Source organism: Lagenorhynchus albirostris, chromosome 16, assembly GCF_949774975.1.
Source record: "Lagenorhynchus albirostris chromosome 16, mLagAlb1.1, whole genome shotgun sequence".
NCBI lineage: Eukaryota > Metazoa > Chordata > Mammalia > Artiodactyla > Delphinidae > Lagenorhynchus > Lagenorhynchus albirostris.
In genome coordinates, this window is record NC_083110.1 from 1,012,622 (window position 1) to 1,027,996 (window position 15,375).

Consider the following 15,375-nt stretch of genomic DNA (forward strand, 5'->3'; position numbering starts at 1 on the left):
CGGCCATGTCTGTTTCGCGTCAGGGCACCAACGGAGCGTCTGGTGTGCCGCTGCCTTCCAGGGACGCCTTCTGGCCGCCTGGCCGCTCAGGCAGGCGGGGAGCGCCCCATCAGACGCTTGCTGTGGTGGGAGGGTCCTGAGGAGGTGGGGCCTGCAGCGGTACCCGGCAGGGGTGGAGACGGCCGCCGCCACCGCCGCCGCCACCGCCGCCGCCACCGCCGCCACCGGCACGACCGCCGCGGTCGACGAAAGGAGAAGGTGTGTAGCGGGAGGCAAAAAGCCTACAGCACCTGGCGTTCCCAGGAGCTCTCCCGTCTGGGAGGTCTCCCATCCAACTACTAACCAGGCCCAACCCTGCTTAGCCTCCGATATCGAGTCGAGATCGGGCCCGTCTAGGGTGGTTTGGCTGTAGACACTGGGGGGGTCGCGGGCTGCCTCTTGAGGCGCAGCTTAGCAGGCGCTTGGGCCTTACCGCCAGCTCAGCGGCCCGCCCGCCTTGGCGGGGCACCGCCGCCCGCCTAGGCAGAGGAACGGAGGTCTCGGGGACCGGGTGGTGGCGGAGGAGTTGGCGACCTCCTAGCCCAGGGCGGGTGGGACACAGCAAACTTTTCGGCGCTTGGCCTCCCACCCCAGATCCCGAAGGCCGCTCACAGGGTTGTGGCCCCGGAGGCTTCAGGGCCCGGGGCCGGCGGTCCCTCAGGCATCCCACCTGCCGGCCCACGCTGCGCTAGGCGTAGCCCAGAGGCAGACCGGCCCGGCCCTCCTGTCCGACAGCAGCTGGCCCGAAGCCACTGGGAGCCACCATTGAGTTGGCACAGCCCCTTAGACACAGCAACGCCACCCTTGCCCCCACACCACCGTCCGAGCTCAGGACCCCACCCAAGGTGGCCGGCGGGCATGCGGAAGCGGCCCGGGCCCTCGATCCCACTCCCGCCCACGGCCGCGGCGAAACGGCGGAGGGGGTGCTTTTTCCGGATGGAGCTGTGGAGAGACACCCCGGAAGACAGGTGGCGGCGCCGGGGCTGGGCTCCAGTGGCTGCGGCCAGGTGCAGCTCGCGGGGCTCGCGGGCCGAACGGCCGGCACCCGGGTCCGCGGCATTGTCTGGGTGGCGTCAGGCCGCCCCCGGAGCGTCTGGTGTGCCGCTGCCTTCCAGGGACGCCTTCTGGCCGCCTGGCCGGTCAGGCAGGTGGGGAGTGCCCCATCAGACGCTTGCTGTGGTGGGAGGGGCCTGAGGAGGTGGGGCCTGCAGCGGTACCTGGTACCCGGCGGGGGCGGAGACGGCCGCCGCCGAAGCCGCCGCAGGCGACAAAAGGAGAAAGCGGAGCGGGAGGCAAAAAGCCTACAGCACCCGGTATTCCCAGGAGCTCTCCAATCCAGGAGGTCTCCCATCCAAGTTCTAAGCAGGCCCGACACAGCTTAGCTTCTGAGATCCAGACTTGATCGGGCCCGTCTAGGCTGGTTTGGCAGTAGGTGTCGGTGGGTCGCGGGCTGCCTCTCGAGGCGCAGCTTAGCAGGCCCTTGGGCCTTACCGCCAGCCCAGCGGCCCGCCCGCCCTGGCGGGGCCCCGCCGCCAGCCTAGGCAGAGGAACGGAGGTCTCGGGGACCGGGTGGTGGCGCAGGTGTTGGCGACCACCCAGCCCAGGGCGGGCGGGACCCAGCAAACTTTTCGGCGCTTGGCCTCCCACCCCAGATCCCGCAGGTCGCTCACAGGGATGTGGCCCCGGAGCCTTCAGGGCCCGGGGCCTGCGGTCCCTTGGGCATCCCACGTTCCGGCCCACGCGGCGCTAGGCGCAGCCCGGCCGCAGACCGGGCCGGCCCTCCTGCCCGACAGCAGCTGGCCCGAAACCAGTGGGAGCCACCATTGAGTTGGCAAAGCCCCTTAGACCCAGCAAGGCCACCCTTGCCCCCACACCACTCTCTGAGCTCAGGACCCCGCCCCAGGTGGCCGGCAGGCCCGCCGAAGCGGCCTGGGCCCTCTATCCCTCTCCGGCACCCGGCCGTGGCGAAACGGTGGAGGGGGGGCTTTTTCCGGATGGAGCTGCGGAGAGACACCCCCCGGCAGACAGGTGGCGGCGCCGGGGCTGGGCTCCAGTGGGGGCCGCCAGGTGCAGGTCGAGGGGCTCGCGGGCCGCGTGGACGGCACCCGGGTCCGCGGCCATGTCTGTTTCGCGTCAGGGCACCAACGGAGCGTCTGGTGTGCCGCTGCCTTCCAGGGACGCCTTCTGGCCGCCTGGCCGCTCAGGCAGGCGGGGAGCGCCCCATCAGACGCTTGCTGTGGTGGGAGGGTCCTGAGGAGGTGGGGCCTGCAGCGGTACCCGGCGGGGGTGGAGACGGCCGCCGCCACCGCCGCCGCCACCGCCGCCGCCACCGCCGCCACCGGCACGACCGCCGCGGTCGACGAAAGGAGAAGGTGTGTAGCGGGAGGCAAAAAGCCTACAGCACCTGGCGTTCCCAGGAGCTCTCCCGTCTGGGAGGTCTCCCATCCAACTACTAACCGGGCCCAACCCTGCTTAGCTTCCGAGATCGAGTCGAGATCGGGCCCGTCTAGGGTGGTTTGGCCGTAGACACTGGGGGGGTCGCGGGCTGCCTCTTGAGGCGCAGCTTAGCAGGCGCTTGGGCTTACCCCGCGCCAGCGGCCCACCCGCCCCGGCAGGGCCCCACCGCCCGCCTAGGCAGGGGAACGGAGGTCTCGGGGACGGGGGGGTGGTGGAGGAGTTGGCGACCTCCTAGCCCAGGGCGGGTGGGACACAGCAAGCTTTTCGGCGCTTTGTGCCCCGCCGCAGATCCCACAGGCCGCTCACAGGGACGTAGCCCCGGAGACTTCAGGGCCCGGGGCCGGCGGTTCCTCGGGCATCCCACCTGCCCGCCCACGCTGTGGTAGGCGTAGCCCAGAGGCAGACCGGCCCGGCCCTCCTGTCCGACAGCAGCTGGCCCGAAGCCACTGGGAGCCACCATTGAGTTGGCACGGCCCCTTAGACACAGCAACGCCACCCTTGCCCCGTCGCCACCGTCCGAGCTCAGGACCCCGCCCCAGGTGGCCGGCAGGCCCGGGGAAGCGGCCCGGGCCCTCGATCCCGCTCCCGCCCACGGCCGCGGCGAAACGGCGGAGGGGGTGCTTTTTCCGGATGGAGCTGTGGAGAGACACCCCGGAAGACAGGTGGCGGCGCCGGGGCTGGGCTCCAGTGGCTGCGGCCAGGTGCAGCTCGCGGGGCTCGCGGGCCGAACGGACGGCACCCGGGTCCGCGGCCATGTCTGGGTGGCGTCAGGCCGCCCCCGGAGCGTCTGGTGTGCCGCTGCCTTCCAGGGACGCCTTCTGGCCGCCTGGCCGGTCAGGCAGGTGGGGAGTGCCCCATCAGACGCTTGCTGTGGTGGGAGGGGCCTGAGGAGGTGGGGCCTGCAGCGGTACCTGGTACCCGGCGGGGGCGGAGACGGCCGCCGCCGCAGCCGCCGCAGGCGACGAAAGGACAAAGCGGAGCGGGAGGCAAAAAGCCTACAGCACCCGGTATTCCCAGGAGCTCTCCAATCCAGGAGGTCTCCCATCCAAGTTCTAACCAGGCCCGACCCTGCTTAGCTTCCGAGATCCACACTTGATCGGGCTGGTCTAGGCTGGTTTGGCAGTAGGTGTCGGTGGGTCGCGGGCTGCCTCTCGAGGCGCAGCTTAGCAGGCCCTTGGGCCTTACCGCCAGCCCAGCGGCCCGCCCGCCCTGGCGGGGCCCCGCCGCCCGCCTAGGCAGAGGAACGGAGGTCTCGGGGACCGGGTAGTGGCGCAGGTGTTGGCGACCACCCAGCCCAGGGCGGGCGGGACCCAGCAAACTTTTCGGCGCTTGGCCTCCCACCCCAGATCCCGCAGGTCGCTCACAGGGATGTGGCCCCGGAGCCTTCAGGGCCCGGGGCCTGCGGTCCCTTGGGCATCCCACCTGCCGGCCCACGCGGCGCTAGGCGCAGCCCGGCCGCAGACCGGGCCGGCCCTCCTGCCCGACAGCAGCTGGCCCGAAGCCAGTGGGAGCCACCATTGAGTTGGCAAAGCCCCTTAGACCCAGCAACGCCACCCTTGCCCCCACACCACCGTCCGAGCTCAGGACCCCGCCCCAGGTGGCCGGCAGGCCCGCGGAAGCGGCCTGGGCCCTCTATCCCTCTCCGGCACCCGGCCGTGGCGAAACGGTGGAGGGGGGGCTTTTTCCGGATGGAGCTGTGGAGAGACACCCCCCGGCAGACAGGTGGCGGCGCCGGGGCTGGGCTCCAGTGGGGGCCGCCAGGTGCAGGTCGAGGGGCTCGCGGGCCGCGTGGACGGCACCCGGGTCCGCGGCCATGTCTGTTTCGCGTCAGGGCACCAACGGAGCGTCTGGTGTGCCGCTGCCTTCCAGGGACGCCTTCTGGCCGCCTGGCCGCTCAGGCAGGCGGGGAGCGCCCCATCAGACGCTTGCTGTGGTGGGAGGGTCCTGAGGAGGTGGGGCCTGCAGCGGTACCCGGCGGGGGTGGAGACGGCCGCCGCCACCGCCGCCGCCACCGCCGCCGCCACCGCCGCCACCGCCACGACCGCCGCGGTCGACGAAAGGAGAAGGTGTGTAGCGGGAGGCAAAAAGCCTACAGCACCTGGCGTTCCCAGGAGCTCTCCCGTCTGGGAGGTCTCCCATCCAACTACTAACCAGGCCCAACCCTGCTTAGCTTCCGAGATCGAGTCGAGATCGGGCCCGTCTAGGGTGGTTTGGCCGTAGACACTGGGGGGGTCGCGGGCTGCCTCTTGAGGCGCAGCTTAGCAGGCCCTTGGGCCTTACCGCCAGCCCAGCGGCCCGCCCCCCCTGGCGGGGCCCCGGCGCCCGCCTAGGCAGAGGAACGGAGGTCTCGGGGACCGGGTGGTGGCGCAGGTGTTGGCGACCACCCAGCCCAGGGCGGGCGGGACCCAGCAAACTTTTCGGCGCTTAGCCTTCCACCCCAGATCCCGCAGGCCGCTCACAGGGACGTAGCCCCGGAGACTTCAGGGCCCGGGGCCGGCGGTCCCTCGGGCATCCCACCTGCCCGCCCACGCTGTGGTAGGCGTAGCCCAGAGGCAGACCGGCCCGGCCCTCCTGTCCGACAGCAGCTGGCCCGAAGCCACTGGGAGCCACCATTGAGTTGGCACGGCCCCTTAGACGCAGCAACGCCACCCTTGCCCCGACTCCACCGTCCGAGCTCAGGAGCCCACCCCAGGTGGCCGGCAGGCCCGGGGAAGCGGCCCGGGCCCTCGATCCCGCTCCCGCCCACGGCCGCGGCGAAACGGCGGAGGGGGTGCTTTTTCCGGATGGAGCTGTGGAGAGACACCCCGGAAGACAGGTGGCGGCGCCGGGGCTGGGCTCCAGTGGCTGCGGCCAGGTGCAGCTCGCGGGACTCGCGGGCCGAACGGACGGCACCCGGGTCCGCGGCCATGTCTGGGTGGCGTCAGGCCGCCCCCGGAGCGTCTGGTGTGCCGCTGCCTTTCAGGGACGCCTTCTGGCCGCCTGGCCGGTCAGGCAGGTGGGAAGTGCCCCATCAGACGCTTGCTGTGGTGGGAGGGGCCTGAGGAGGTGGGGCCTGCAGCGGTACCTGGTACCCGGCGGGGGCGGAGACGGCCGCCGCCGCAGCCGCCGCAGGCGACGAAAGGAGAAAGCGGAGCGGGAGGCAAAAAGCCTACAGCACCCGGTATTCCCAGGAGCTCTCCAATCCAGGAGGTCTCCCATCCAAGTTCTAACCAGGCCCGACCCTGCTTAGCTTCCGAGATCCACACTTGATCGGGCCCGTCTAGGCTGGTTTGGCAGTAGGTGTCGGTGGGTCGCGGGCTGCCTCTCGAGGCGCAGCTTAGCAGGCCCTTGGGCCTTACCGCCAGCCCAGCGGCCCGCCCGCCCTGGCGGGGCCCCGCCGCCCGCCTAGGCAGAGGAACGGAGGTCTCGGGGACCGGGTGGTGGCGCAGGTGTTGGCGACCACCCAGCCCAGGGCGGGCGGGACCCAGCAAACTTTTCGGCGCTTGGCCTCCCACCCCAGATCCCGCAGGTCGCTCACAGGGATGTGGCCCCGGAGCCTTCAGGGCCCGGGGCCTGCGGTCCCTTGGGCATCCCACCTGCCGGCCCACGCGGCGCTAGGCGCAGCCCGGCCGCAGACCGGGCCGGCCCTCCTGCCCGACAGCAGCTGGCCCGAAGCCAGTGGGAGCCACCATTGAGTTGGCAAAGCCCCTTAGACCCAGCAACGCCACCCTTGCCCCCACACCACCGTCCGAGCTCAGGACCCCGCCCCAGGTGGCCGGCAGGCCCGCCGAAGCGGCCTGGGCCCTCTATCCCTCTCCGGCACCCGGCTGTGGCGAAACGGTGGAGGGGGGGCTTTTTCCGGATGGAGCTGTGGAGAGACACCCCCCGGCAGACAGGTGGCGGCGCCGGGGCTGGGCTCCAGTGGGGGCCGCCAGGTGCAGGTCGAGGGGCTCGCGGGCCGCGTGGACGGCACCCGGGTCCGCGGCCATGTCTGTTTCGCGTCAGGGCACCAACGGAGCGTCTGGTGTGCCGCTGCCTTCCAGGGACGCCTTCTGGCCGCCTGGCCGCTCAGGCAGGCGGGGAGCGCCCCATCAGACGCTTGCTGTGGTGGGAGGGTCCTGAGGAGGTGGGGCCTGCAGCGGTACCCGGCGGGGGTGGAGACGGCCGCCGCCACCGCCGCCGCCACCGCCGCCGCCACCGCCGCCACCGGCACGACCGCCGCGGTCGACGAAAGGAGAAGGTGTGTAGCGGGAGGCAAAAAGCCTACAGCACCTGGCGTTCCCAGGAGCTCTCCCGTCTGGGAGGTCTCCCATCCAACTACTAACCAGGCCCAACCCTGCTTAGCCTCCGATATCGAGTCGAGATCGGGCCCGTCTAGGATGTTTTGGCTGTAGACACTGGGGGGGTCGCGGGCTGCCTCTTGAGGCGCAGCTTAGCAGGCGCTTGGGCCTTACCGCCAGCTCAGCGGCCCGCCCGCCTTGGCGGGGCACCGCCGCCCGCCTAGGCAGAGGAACGGAGGTCTCGGGGACCGGGTGGTGGCGGAGGAGTTGGCGACCTCCTAGCCCAGGGCGGGTGGGACACAGCAAACTTTTCGGCGTTTGGCCTCCCACCCCAGATCCCGCAGGCTGCTCACAGGGTTGTGGCCCCGGAGGCTTCAGGGCCCGGGGCCGGCGGTCCCTCGGGCATCCCACCTGCCGGCCCACGCTGCGCTAGGCGTAGCCCAGAGGCAGACCGGCCCGGCCCTCCTGTCCGACAGCAGCTGGCCCGAAGCCACTGGGAGCCACCATTGAGTTGGCACGGCCCCTTAGACACAGCAACGCCACCCTTGCCCCCACACCACCGTCCGAGCTCAGGACCCCACCCAAGGTGGCCGGCGGGCATGCGGAAGCGGCCCGGGCCCTCGATCCCGCTCCCGCCCACGGCCGCGGCGAAACGGCGGAGGGGGTGCTTTTTCCGGATGGAGCTGTGGAGAGACACCCCGGAAGACAGGTGGCGGCGCCGGGGCTGGGCTCCAGTGGCTGCGGCCAGGTGCAGCTCGCGGGGCTCGCGGGCCGAACGGCCGGCACCCGGGTCCGCGGCATTGTCTGGGTGGCGTCAGGCCGCCCCCGGAGCGTCTGGTGTGCCGCTGCCTTCCAGGGACGCCTTCTGGCCGCCTGGCCGGTCAGGCAGGTGGGGAGTGCCCCATCAGACGCTTGCTGTGGTGGGAGGGGCCTGAGGAGGTGGGGCCTGCAGCGGTACCTGGTACCCGGCGGGGGCGGAGACGGCCGCCGCCGAAGCCGCCGCAGGCGACAAAAGGAGAAAGCGGAGCGGGAGGCAAAAAGCCTACAGCACCCGGTATTCCCAGGAGCTCTCCAATCCAGGAGGTCTCCCATCCAAGTTCTAAGCAGGCCCGACACAGCTTAGCTTCTGAGATCCAGACTTGATCGGGCCCGTCTAGGCTGGTTTGGCAGTAGGTGTCGGTGGGTCGCGGGCTGCCTCTCGAGGCGCAGCTTAGCAGGCCCTTGGGCCTTACCGCCAGCCCAGCGGCCCGCCCGCCCTGGCGGGGCCCCGCCGCCAGCCTAGGCAGAGGAACGGAGGTCTCGGGGACCGGGTGGTGGCGCAGGTGTTGGCGACCACCCAGCCCAGGGCGGGCGGGACCCAGCAAACTTTTCGGCGCTTGGCCTCCCACCCCAGATCCCGCAGGTCGCTCACAGGGATGTGGCCCCGGAGCCTTCAGGGCCCGGGGCCTGCGGTCCCTTGGGCATCCCACGTTCCGGCCCACGCGGCGCTAGGCGCAGCCCGGCCGCAGACCGGGCCGGCCCTCCTGCCCGACAGCAGCTGGCCCGAAACCAGTGGGAGCCACCATTGAGTTGGCAAAGCCCCTTAGACCCAGCAAGGCCACCCTTGCCCCCACACCACTCTCTGAGCTCAGGACCCCGCCCCAGGTGGCCGGCAGGCCCGCCGAAGCGGCCTGGGCCCTCTATCCCTCTCCGGCACCCGGCCGCGGTGAAACGGTGGAGGGGGGGCTTTTTCCGGATGGAGCTGTGGAGAGACACCCCCCGGCAGACAGGTGGCGGCGCCGGGGCTGGGCTCCAGTGGGGGCCGCCAGGTGCAGGTCGAGGGGCTCGCGGGCCGCGTGGACGGCACCCGGGTCCGCGGCCATGTCTGTTTCGCGTCAGGGCACCAACGGAGCGTCTGGTGTGCCGCTGCCTTCCAGGGACGCCTTCTGGCCGCCTGGCCGCTCAGGCAGGCGGGGAGCGCCCCATCAGACGCTTGCTGTGGTGGGAGGGTCCTGAGGAGGTGGGGCCTGCAGCGGTACCCGGCGGGGGTGGAGACGGCCGCCGCCACCGCCGCCGCCACCGCCGCCACCGCCACGACCGCCGTGGTCGACGAAAGGAGAAGGTGTGTAGCGGGAGGCAAAAAGCCTACAGCACCTGGCGTTCCCAGGAGCTCTCCCGTATGGGAGGTCTCCCATCCAACTACTAACCAGGCCCAACCCTGCTTAGCTTCCGAGATCGAGTCGAGATCGGGCCCGTCTAGGGTGGTTTGGCCGTAGACACTGGGGGGGTCGCGGGCTGCCTCTTGAGGCGCAGCTTAGCAGGCGCTTGGGCTTACCCCGCGCCAGCGGCCCACCCGCCCCGGCAGGGCCCCACCGCCCGCCTAGGCAGGGGAACGGAGGTCTCGGGGACGGGGGGGTGGTGGAGGAGTTGGCGACCTCCTAGCCCAGGGCGGGTGGGACACAGCAAGCTTTTCGGCGCTTCGTGCCCCGCCGCAGATCCCACAGGCCGCTCACAGGGACGTAGCCCCGGAGACTTCAGGGCCCGGGGCCGGCGGTCCCTCGGGCATCCCACCTGCCCGCCCACGCTGTGGTAGGCGTAGCCCAGAGGCAGACCGGCCCGGCCCTCCTGTCCGACACTAGCTGGCCCGAAGCCACTGGGAGCCACCATTGAGTTGGCACGGCCCCTTAGACGCAGCAACGCCACCCTTGCCCCGACGCCACCGTCCGAGCTCAGGACCCCGCCCCAGGTGGCCGGCAGGCCCGGGGAAGCGGCCCGGGCCCTCGATCCCGCTCCCGCCCACGGCCGCGGCGAAACGGCGGAGGGGGTGCTTTTTCCGGATGGAGCTGTGGAGAGACACCCCGGAAGACAGGTGGCGGCGCCGGGGCTGGGCTCCAGTGGCTGCGGCCAGGTGCAGCTCGCGGGGCTCGCGGGCCGAACGGACGGCACCCGGGTCCGCGGCCATGTCTGGGTGGCGTCAGGCCGCCCCCGGAGCGTCTGGTGTGCCGCTGCCTTCCAGGGACGCCTTCTGGCCGCCTGGCCGGTCAGGCAGGTGGGGAGTGCCCCATCAGACGCTTGCTGTGGTGGGAGGGGCCTGAGGAGGTGGGGCCTGCAGCGGTACCTGGTACCCGGCGGGGGCGGAGACGGCCGCCGCCGCAGCCGCCGCAGGTGACAAAAGGAGAAAGCGGAGCGGGAGGCAAAAAGCCTACAGCACCCGGTATTCCCAGGAGCTCTCCAATCCAGGAGGTCTCCCATCCAAGTTCTAACCAGGCCCGACCCTGCTTAGCTTCCGAGATCCACACTTGATCGGGCCCGTCTAGGCTGGTTTGGCAGTAGGTTTCGGTGGGTCGCGGGCTGCCTCTCGAGGCACAGCTTAGCAGGCCCTTGGGCCTTACCGCCAGCCCAGCGGCCCGCCCGCCCTGGCGGGGCCCCGCCGCCCGCCTAGGCAGAGGAACGGAGGTCTCGGGGACCGGGTGGTGGCGCAGGTGTTGGCGACCACCCAGCCCAGGGCGGGCGGGACCCAGCAAACTTTTCGGCGCTTGGCCTCCCACCCCAGATCCCGCAGGTCGCTCACAGGGATGTGGCCCCGGAGCCTTCAGGGCCCGGGGCCTGCGGTCCCTTGGGCATCCCACCTGCCGGCCCACGCGGCGCTAGGCGCAGCCCGGCCGCAGACCGGGCCGGCCCTCCTGCCCGACAGCAGCTGGCCCGAAGCCAGTGGGAGCCACCATTGAGTTGGCAAAGCCCCTTAGACCCAGCAACGCCACCCTTGCCCCCACACCACCGTCCGAGCTCAGGAGCCCGCCCCAGGTGGCCAACAGGCCCGCGGAAGCGGCCAGGGCCCTCTATCCCTCTCCGGCACCCGGCCGTGGCCAAACGGTGGAGGGGGGGCTTTTTCCGGATGGAGCTGTGGAGAGACACCCCCCGGCAGACAGGTGGCGGCGCCGGGGCTGGGCTCCAGTGGGGGCCGCCAGGTGCAGGTCGAGGGGCTCGTGGGCCGCGTGGACGGCACCCGGGTCCGCGGCCATGTCTGTTTCGCGTCAGGGCACCAACGGAGCGTCTGGTGTGCCGCTGCCTTCCAGGGACGCCTTCTGGCCGCCTGGCCGCTCAGGCAGGCGGGGAGCGCCCCATCAGACGCTTGCTGTGGTGGGAGGGTCCTGAGGAGGTGGGGCCTGCAGCGGTACCCGGCGGGGGTGGAGACGGCCGCCGCCATCGCCGCCGCCACCGCCGCCGCCACCGCCGCCACCGCCACGACCGCCGCGGTCGACGAAAGGAGAAGGTGTGTAGCGGGAGGCAAAAAGCCTACAGCACCTGGCGTTCCCAGGAGCTCTCCCGTCTGGGAGGTCTCCCATCCAACTACTAACCGGGCCCAACCCTGCTTAGCTTCCGAGATCGAGTCGAGATCGGGCCCGTCTAGGGTGGTTTGGCCGTAGACACTGGGGGGGTCGCGGGCTGCCTCTTGAGGCGCAGCTTAGCAGGCGCTTGGGCCTTACAGCCAGCTCAGCGGCCCGCCCGCCTTGGCGGGGCATCGCCGCCCGCCTAGGCAGAGGAATGGAGGTCTCGGGGACCGGGTGGTGGCGGAGGAGTTGGCGACCTCCTAGCCCAGGGCGGGTGGGACACAGTAAACTTTTCGGCGTTTGGCCTCCCACCCCAGATCCCGCAGGCTGCTCACAGGGTTGTGGCCCCGGAGGCTTCAGGGCCCGGGGCCGGCGGTCCCTCGGGCATCCCACCTGCCGGCCCACGCTGCGCTAGGCGTAGCCCAGAGGCAGACCGGCCCGGCCCTCCTGTCCGACAGCAGCTGGCCCGAAGCCACTGGGAGCCACCATTGAGTTGGCACGGCCCCTTAGACACAGCAACGCCACCCTTGCCCCCACACCACCGTCCGAGCTCAGGACCCCACCCAAGGTGGCCGGCGGGCATGCGGAAGCGGCCCGGGCCCTCGATCCCGCTCCCGCCCACGGCCGCGGCGAAACGGCGGAGGGGGTGCTTTTTCCGGATGGAGCTGTGGAGAGACACCCCGGAAGACAGGTGGCGGCGCCGGGGCTGGGCTCCAGTGGCTGCGGCCAGGTGCAGCTCGCGGGGCTCGCGGGCCGAACGGCCGGCACCCGGGTCCGCGGCCATGTCTGGGTGGCGTCAGGCCGCCCCCGGAGCGTCTGTCTGGTGTGCCGCTGCCTTCCAGGGACGCCTTCTGGCCGCCTGGCCGGTCAGGCAGGTGGGGAGTGCCCCATCAGACGCTTGCTGTGGTGGGAGGGGCCTGAGGAGGTGGGGCCTGCAGCGGTACCTGGTACCCGGCGGGGGCGGAGACGGCCGCCGCCGAAGCCGCCGCAGGCGACAAAAGGAGAAAGCGGAGCGGGAGGCAAAAAGCCTACAGCACCCGGTATTCCCAGGAGCTCTCCAATCCAGGAGGTCTCCCATCCAAGTTCTAACCAGGCCCGACACAGCTTAGATTCTGAGACCCAGACTTGACATGGCCCGTCTAGGCAGGTTTGGCAGTAGGTGTCAGTGGGTCGCGGGCTACCTCTTGAGGCGCAGCTTAGCAGGCCCTTGGGCCTTACCGCCAGCCCAGCGGCCCGCCCCCCCTGGCGGGGCCCCGGCGCCCGCCTAGGCAGAGGAACGGAGGTCTCGGGGACCGGGTGGTGGCGCAGGTGTTGGCGACCACCCAGCCCAGGGCGGGCGGGACCCAGCAAACTTTTCGGCGCTTAGCCTTCCTCCCCAGATCCCGCAGGCCGCTCACAGGGACGTAGCCCCGGAGACTTCAGGGCCCGGGGCCGGCGGTCCCTCGGGCATCCCACCTGCCCGCCCACGCTGTGGTAGGCGTAGCCCAGAGGCAGACCGGCCCGGCCCTCCTGTCCGACAGCAGCTGGCCCGAAGCCACTGGGAGCCACCATTGAGTTGGCACGGCCCCTTAGACACAGCAACGCCACCCTTGCCCCGACGCCACCGTCCGAGCTCAGGACCCCGCCCCAGGTGGCCGGCAGGCCCGGGGAAGCGGCCCGGGCCCTCGATCCCGCTCCCGCCCACGGCCGCGGCGAAACGGCGGAGGGGGTGCTTTTTCCGGATGGAGCTGTGGAGAGACACCCCGGAAGACAGGTGGCGGCGCCGGGGCTGGGCTCCAGTGGCTGCGGCCAGGTGCAGCTCGCGGGGCTCGCGGGCCGAACGGACGGCACCCGGGTCCGCGGCCATGTCTGGGTGGCGTCAGGCCGCCCCCGGAGCGTCTGGTGTGCCGCTGCCTTCCAGGGACGCCTTCTGGCCGCCTGGCCGGTCAGGCAGGTGGGAAGTGCCCCATCAGACGCTTGCTGTGGTGGGAGGGGCCTGAGGAGGTGGGGCCTGCAGCGGTACCTGGTACCCGGTGGGGGCGGAGACGGCCGCCGCCGCAGCCGCCGCAGGCGACGAAAGGAGAAAGCGGAGCGGGAGGCAAAAAGCCTACAGCACCCGGTATTCCCAGGAGCTCTCCAATCCAGGAGGTCTCCCATCCAAGTTCTAACCAGGCCCGACCCTGCTTAGCTTCCGAGATCCACACTTGATCGGGCCCGGCTAGGCTGGTTTGGCAGTAGGTGTCGGTGGGTCGCGGGCTGCCTCTCGAGGCGCAGCTTAGCAGGCCCTTGGGCCTTACCGCCAGCCCAGCGGCCCGCCCGCCCTGGCGGGGCCCCGCCGCCCGCCTAGGCAGAGGAACGGAGGTCTCGGGGACCGGGTGGTGGCGCAGGTGTTGGCGACCACCCAGCCCAGGGCGGGCGGGACCCAGCAAACTTTTCGGCGCTTGGCCTCCCACCCCAGATCCCGCAGGTCGCTCACAGGGATGTGGCCCCGGAGCCTTCAGGGCCCGGGGCCTGCGGTCCCTTGGGCATCCCACCTGCCGGCCCACGCGGCGCTAGGCGCAGCCCGGCCGCAGACCGGGCCGGCCCTCCTGCCCGACAGCAGCTGGCCCGAAGCCAGTGGGAGCCACCATTGAGTTGGCAAAGCCCCTTAGACCCAGCAACGCCACCCTTGCCCCCACACCACCGTCCGAGCTCAGGACCCCGCCCCAGGTGGCCGGCAGGCCCGCCGAAGCGGCCTGGGCCCTCTATCCCTCTCCGGCACCCGGCTGTGGCGAAACGGTGGAGGGGGGGCATTTTCCGGATGGAGCTGTGGAGAGACACCCCCCGGCAGACAGGTGGCGGCGCCGGGGCTGGGCTCCAGTGGGGGCCGCCAGGTGCAGGTCGAGGGGCTCGCGGGCCGCGTGGACGGCACCCGGGTCCGCGGCCATGTCTGTTTCGCGTCAGGGCACCAACGGAGCGTCTGGTGTGCCGCTGCCTTCCAGGGACGCCTTCTGGCCGCCTGGCCGCTCAGGCAGGCGGGGAGCGCCCCATCAGACGCTTGCTGTGGTGGGAGGGTCCTGAGGAGGTGGGGCCTGCAGCGGTACCCGGCGGGGGTGGAGACGGCCGCCGCCACCGCCGCCGCCACCGCCGCCGCCACCGCCGCCACCGCCACGACCGCCGCGGTCGACGAAAGGAGAAGGTGTGTAGCGGGAGGCAAAAAGCCTACAGCACCTGGCGTTCCCAGGAGCTCTCCCGTCTGGGAGGTCTCCCATCCAACTACTAACCAGGCCCAACCCTGCTTAGCTTCCGAGATCGAGTCGAGATCGGGCCCGTCTAGGGTGGTTTGGCCGTAGACACTGGGGGGGTCGCGGGCTGCCTCTTGAGGCGCAGCTTAGCAGGCGCTTGGGCCTTACAGCCAGCTCAGCGGCCCGCCCGCCTTGGCGGGGCATCGCCGCCCGCCTAGGCAGAGGAATGGAGGTCTCGGGGACCGGGTGGTGGCGGAGGAGTTGGCGACCTCCTAGCCCAGGGCGGGTGGGACACAGTAAACTTTTCGGCGTTTGGCCTCCCACCCCAGATCCCGCAGGCTGCTCACAGGGTTGTGGCCCCGGAGGCTTCAGGGCCCGGGGCCGGCGGTCCCTCGGGCATCCCACCTGCCGGCCCACGCTGCGCTAGGCGTAGCCCAGAGGCAGACCGGCCCGGCCCTCCTGTCCGACAGCAGCTGGCCCGAAGCCACTGGGAGCCACCATTGAGTTGGCACGGCCCCTTAGACACAGCAACGCCACCCTTGCCCCCACACCACCGTCCGAGCTCAGGACCCCACCCAAGGTGGCCGGCGGGCATGCGGAAGCGGCCCGGGCCCTCGATCCCGCTCCCGCCCACGGCCGCGGCGAAACGGCGGAGGGGGTGCTTTTTCCGGATGGAGCTGTGGAGAGACACCCCGGAAGACAGGTGGCGGCGCCGGGGCTGGGCTCCAGTGGCTGCGGCCAGGTGCAGCTCGCGGGGCTCGCGGGCCGAACGGCCGGCACCCGGGTCCGCGGCCATGTCTGGGTGGCGTCAGGCCGCCCCCGGAGCGTCTGTCTGGTGTGCCGCTGCCTTCCAGGGACGCCTTCTGGCCGCCTGGCCGGTCAGGCAGGTGGGGAGTGCCCCATCAGACGCTTGCTGTGGTGGGAGGGGCCTGAGGAGGTGGGGCCTGCAGCGGTACCTGGTACCCGGCGGGGGCGGAGACGGCCGCCGCCGAAGCCGCCGCAGGCGACAAAAGGAGAAAGCGGAGCGGGAGGCAAAAAGCCTACAGCACCCGGTATTCCCAGGAGCTCTCCAATCCAGGAGGTCTCCCATCCAAGTTCTAACCAGGC

General features: G+C 71.5%; 5 pseudogenes; all 5 read right to left on the bottom strand.

The window, feature by feature from the left end:
• Positions 1–2,431: 2,431 nt before the first annotated feature.
• LOC132507648 (5S ribosomal RNA) lies at positions 2,432–2,567 on the bottom strand (annotated as a pseudogene).
• Positions 2,568–4,582: 2,015 nt separating this feature from the next.
• On the bottom strand, positions 4,583–4,718 carry LOC132507638 (5S ribosomal RNA; annotated as a pseudogene).
• Positions 4,719–8,876: 4,158 nt separating this feature from the next.
• Positions 8,877–9,012, bottom strand: LOC132507635 (5S ribosomal RNA; annotated as a pseudogene).
• Positions 9,013–11,027: 2,015 nt separating this feature from the next.
• Positions 11,028–11,163, bottom strand: LOC132507649 (5S ribosomal RNA; annotated as a pseudogene).
• Positions 11,164–14,242: 3,079 nt separating this feature from the next.
• Positions 14,243–14,378, bottom strand: LOC132507639 (5S ribosomal RNA; annotated as a pseudogene).
• Between the last annotated feature and the right edge of the window lie 997 nt (positions 14,379–15,375).